Source organism: Agelaius phoeniceus, chromosome 3, assembly GCF_051311805.1.
Source record: "Agelaius phoeniceus isolate bAgePho1 chromosome 3, bAgePho1.hap1, whole genome shotgun sequence".
Classification (NCBI taxonomy): Eukaryota; Metazoa; Chordata; class Aves; order Passeriformes; family Icteridae; genus Agelaius; species Agelaius phoeniceus.
Genome location: NC_135267.1, coordinates 64,822,982 through 64,828,986, shown reverse-complemented (window position 1 = coordinate 64,828,986; position 6,005 = coordinate 64,822,982).

The window sequence follows — 6,005 nt, the reverse complement described above, 5'->3', positions numbered from 1 at the left end:
TACCACCACCACCTGGTGTCTGCATTCTCTGTCTCCCCCTGCTATCCACTGCTACCTGTGGGGTTCTCCAGGGTGCAGCAAGAAACCCAGGGCCTCTCTGGAGTAGAAGGGCACCAAGCAGAGCAGCAGTGTCCCTGCAGCTGTGATGTTGCAAGGCTTACACCACTAAAATGTCTTACTGCAGCTCTGCAGGTCTGTAACAAAACACCTGCACCATTCAATATGTTACATTAATACATGATTAGGATGTCAGTATGGTATCTGTCAATTCACCAGTAACTGTGGCTTAAGTTGGGCTTCATTAAGATTCTTTATTGTTATGTGTATAACAGAGACATAGAAATAGATAACAGCAAACATATTAAACTAAAGATGTGTTGGGTGGGTTGTCAGCAGCTGTTCTGCAGGCACAAGGTCACTGTGACCTTTTACAGAAGTTCAATCTTCTTTTGTCCTAGCTTTGTCTGGAATAGGGTTAATTTTCTTCCTAGTAGCTGGTACAGTGCTGTGTTTTGGATTCAGTACGAAAATAATGTTGATAATACAATGATGATTTAGTTTTTGCTCTCTAGTTCTTATTTGAAGTCAAGAAATTCTGAGTTTTTTATGCTCTGTCAGCAAGCAGGTGCACAAGAAGCCAGGAGGGAACGTGGCCAGGATAGCTGACACGAACTGACCAAAGGGTTATTTCACACCACAGAGTGAAATGTGCAGTGTATGAACTGTGGGGAGCTGGCCAGGAGCTGCTGATTGCTGCTCAGGGACAGGCTGGGCATCAGTCAGTGGATGGTGAGCAACTGAATTGTGCATCGCTCATCTTTCTTCGGTTTTATTCTTCTCTCATTCTTTGTTATCTCCTGTTTTATCACTTTTATAATTATTATTTTTATTATTATTGTTATTATTGTTGTTGTATTTTAATCTATCTCAGTTGTTAAACTGTTCTTATCTCAGCCCATGGGTTTTACCTTTTCTGATTTTCCTCTCCATCCCACTGTGGGGATGGGGGTAGTGCAGGGGTGGTTACATGGTATTTAATTGCCAGCTGGGGCTAAACCATGACACCTTTCTGAGGAGCCAGCTGAATGTACCATGCTGTTGTGAACCATGCTTGTAAACTGCAGTTATTTCATCCAAAGTGTTATGGGTGTATTTAATGATGCAGAAAATGCCAGGTGAGATAAATGGGTTGACCAAGGCAGGTGAGAGACCTGCTGCTAAGACATCTCTCATGGTGGCAGGTCCATCTCTTTCTGACTGTGTCAAGCCGCTATTTCTGTCATCAAGACTTTTCTGAACAGACTCTCTAGCTGTGCAGAACAGCACCAGTTAAAGGTGTGGGTTTGTGCAATGGTCTGGCAGTCTAGCGATGGTCTAGAAGCACAAACTTAAAATCAAAACTGTCTTCAGTTGATGTAATTCAAATATGACCTTGGATTTCAGGAGGTAACACTGCATTACCAACCCACAAATAGAGGCCGCTTCTAGTAAAAATTACATGGACTTCTTCACTGTTTCTCTTCTTTCTGTGAAAAAAGCCTCTTTTTTTGACATTACATTCAGCCTCCAGGGTAACAGAAGCAGAGTTTTGTGTTCTGGGATGCTGTTGTCTATAAACTTTGATTTAATAACATTTTGTAAGAAAATAAGGAAGAGAGGAGATGAGAAGAGAGGAGAAGAGAAGAGAAGAGAAGAGAGAAGGAGAAACTCAGTACATGCTGAGTCATTTTGCCAATTAGCCTCTACCACAGCAATTGGGACCCGAGACATGATCCTTGAAGTTTGAGTGATCACCCTGCTGCTGGCACTTGACCTGTTCTCCTGTTTGAGATCCCAGGGTGTCTCTATGGAAGTGTGAGAGGTTTCTTTGTGTGCAGAAGATGTAACACGCAGTTCCAAAGGCTGCAGCTGGTCATTACTGATGCGCGTTGGATATTGTGTCTTCCCTGTCTTTTGTGTGGTGGTCAGGCTGAGATTTAAAATTCAACTTTCCAAATTCTGTATTTGCTCCAGGAGATGTCTGTTAAAATAGTCAATGGAAAGGCTGCCATTAACTCTGAGAACAACATTATCCTCCAGAGTTAACATCCAAAAGCGTGGATTCCTTTATGAGCAAAGGATGGGTGGAGTTCAATTGGCAATTATGGTGACCATAATTGAGGTCATGTTTCCCTAGATACCATCAGAACAAAAACCCAATGGGATGACTGCAATGATCTGAGTTAAAATTAGCTCTTCTTCGTGATTGTAGTGGTGTATTTTTAACCTGAATTGTTTGAGTGACCCAATTCAAATGCAGCCATGCACACTGGTGAGGGCAGCGGGTGCAGCATCTGAGTGGGAGTGATGCCTTGAATGGGGACACAGGGGACAAGATGTAGCTCACATTTCTGCCAGAGATGGCATTTTATTTTTATTTCTCTGGAAACTGGTGTGAAACACATGGGAAGAGATAGCATAATGACTAGCAGCAGTTTACACTTGGGACTTAAGGTTCTTTTCTGTGTAGGATTGGCTGTGACACTGGAGGTGTGTTCAGCTTGCAACTTTGTTTTTCAGAACCTGAACTAGCTGGCAATGTGCAGGCTGAAGCTTTCCAGCGTCAGCCATAGGGCACCTGGACCACCTAACCTGAGAAAACAGAAATTCCAGAAACCAAATGAATGTCAGCAGATGCTGATTTTTAAAAAGCTATTGCTTCTTAGTAAGGGAGAAATAGCTGCCATCACCACCTCTCCTCGCCCCCAAATCTGTGCCTGGAGATAAGGGAATAACTGTGTGAAATAAAAGCAAGACTGAAGGAGGCAACCACAGAACACACCAGGACTGCCAGATTAGAATAAGGATGATAACAATGGACACTGGGGAGGCAGGTCTCACTGCCACTTGCTGCCTCCAAGTGAGTGTTGAAACCCACAGAAGTGTGGGTTTCTGTGCCTCGAGTGCAGAGGGACCTGAGGAAGTGCAGCAGAGCTGTTGTGCAGTCTGCCATCCCAAAGGCTTTTCACAATGATACTGTGCATAGTCAGATTTATATTGGGTACCAGTGGAAGAAAAGAGCAAGGGAGGCCAGAAAATAATGTTGAAGAAGAAGGAGAGAATCTAGGTTAGCACACAGAAATCTGTGATGGTGATTTAATCTTCCGGTCTGATGCAGTGGATGATAAAGAGGTGCTTGGTTAAATTTTACAGATTTTCCACTTCTACTGAGGGTACTCCAGCTTTCCACAGCTCTACAGGCCATGAGATTACATAAACCATCTCCACAGTTTGACTAAATACTTATGCAGCCTGGGATCAGCCAGAATTTTCCCTACAATTCTCATCTCTTGTAAACACATGAAGCCAAATCCTGAAACTAAAAGCTATGGAGGTCACTCTTCTGTGCTTTCAGTATTGTATGTGTGCATACATACTGAAAATGAGGAGGAAACTGCTGGGAGAAAATACAGTTGGTACATGAGAAAAGAAGAGAAGCAACAGGTATGTGAGAGAAACTCATAGTAATAGGAGCTGCAAGTATTTGAGTGTTAGAATTTTGCAGTGTTAGAATTTCAAGGGCAAAAATGAGGAAGGTGGAAGAGAGTGGGAGTAATTTTCCCAGAAGGCTGTGTATTTATTCATGAGGAATGATGCTGTAAGAATAAATCATAACTATGTAGGAAGTTTTTATCTGCAGGATCCTTGTCTCCCTGCTTGCTGAAGTTGGAAAGTATGAGACATGAATTACATAATTAAAGATATGACCATAATGATTATGTAAAATGGAACCAACCTAAAGTTGTAAGGCCATTATTATTGCATTAAATATTTGAATGTATGAGAAAACATCAACAACTGAAGGCTATTTGAAGAAAAAGAAGGGCATATTTAAAGAAAAAGGAGTTTGTTTCATGCAGGTGGTTACTAAAATGGCAACAGAATCAAACAAGATCAAGAATTAAAACCCCCAACACATTAACAAGTATATAAATTGCATTAATTTTAAAAGTCACCCTGATAACAAACAAAACTTGTAACAGAAACTATATTTCTACCAACTTAAGTCAATGGAAACTAAAAATAAGTGTATCAGGTGAGTATAACTGTTTATCTTACAGATTTGTTATAGATTAATGTTTTCACAGGCACATAACTGGCTTGGTTTTCAGAGATGGCCATTCACTTAGGGCTTTGAATCTGAATATTTGATGGAATTCATGTTGCCTAATTTAGATACCTAACAATAGACGTATTAAATTTAAATTAGTTGTCTTAGGCTGGCTCTAGCATCTGAAGAGAAAGATCATCTTCAGAGAGAAAGTAATTCCTTCTGACTTGGATGCCAGTCTTATCATGGGATAACTTGTCCTCAAAAGATGCTTTTCCTTCTCCACTGTTTATAAAAGGAGCTTAAGATAACTAAGACTCAAATTATCTACTTCACATGATTAAAGACATGAGATAAATCCTGTAGGTCTTGTTATCTAACATAAGGCATTCACAATTGAAAACTGTAGTCATGATAGCTACAGGCCATATCCAAACACACTTTTGCAGTCTATGCTCTGTATACTCCTAGGGTCAGCTCTGTAACCAAGCAGTTCACAGACATATTTAAGCAGGGTATGGGCCATGTGGGCAGTGAGCAAAGATTCAAACCCCATTTTTGGAGGGTGGCATGCTGGAAGGACTGTGGCCACTGTTTCCCACAGTGTGTCAAAGGGGACATCTTTCCTCTTGGTTCACCTGTATTTCAACTTTGGCTTGAGCAAGTTGCTTTGTCTTCAGGGTCTTCTTGGGATTTGTCTATAAACATGGGTTTCTTTGATTGTAAGATTTCTCTTTCCAACCTCTAAACATCCTACTTAATTGCCCTTTTCAAATTCTTAAGCTGTCCAGCTAAGACTCTGAAAGGCCTGGGTGGAATTCAGAGGAAAGAGATGAGAAACAAAGAATGTCCCCCAGGATTATTTTAACCTTCTTTAAGCCTACTTAGGCTTAAAGAAGGTTAAAATAATCCTGGGGGACATTCCTGGGGGACATTTTAACCTTCTAAAAAGCCTACTTAGTCTCCTTGCTTGAGACTGTAGAGCAGTCTGGGTAGGTACCCTCCCTTGCCTCCTTCCTTCATCTCTGATCTTGGCACCAGAAGAAACCAGTTGCTGACAAGGTGGCTGCATTATTAAGCAATGGCTGTTGGCAGGCAGGTGGGAAGAGCCGGTTAGACAAGAAAGGGGATGGGAATGCAGCCAGCCCCTGGAGGTGTCTGTGAGAGGGATTCCTGCTTTCCTGGTTCTTCTTTGCTTCTGGCTTATTGACTTGTGCTCTATTTCCATAACGGGGTGACAGGTGAGTCCTCATCCTTCTCCTGGGAGCATTAGCCCATGCAGCAGTGGCAGGAGGAAGCTGTGGTTCATGTGGCTGTAACTGGGAGGGACAGCACCATCCAGAAGCACGATCTCAGGATTATTATTCTGTATTCTTCTGGAATACATCCTGGTACCTTCCACTCTGCTTTTTGCTCCTTGCCTAGAAACTGGGATCTGCAACCAGCTTCTGAACTTCTCACCTCGTTTGTGTGCTGGAAACAGGCATGATCCCCACTGCTGGCCTTGTGATTCCAAATAGCATGATAATGTAGCAGTTTTCTGTTGGATGTAGAAAGAGAATTGTGACCCTCTACCTTGGAAATTGCCATCAATTTGGAAATTGCTGTTTTCAGTTATTTTATGTGAATCTAGAAAAGATCTTTTCCCTTTCCCTGTAGTTCTGTTGAAAACAGAACCTATTCTAGAACACTGAGCAGAAAAGACCAATGGAAGGTAAGGCTGAAAGCTTGTGGGTGTTTAGGTTACAGTGCTGAGTGGTCATTTCCTTGTCCAAAAGTTCTCCTCTGGTTGTTGCACTGCTCCTTGGATATGGCTGACCACATTTATGGTTTCACTATTTTACTTTGTAATTACAGATTCCTTTCACCTCATTTATTAAAATCACAGTGTGTCCAAGTAGGCCACCTTTTATGC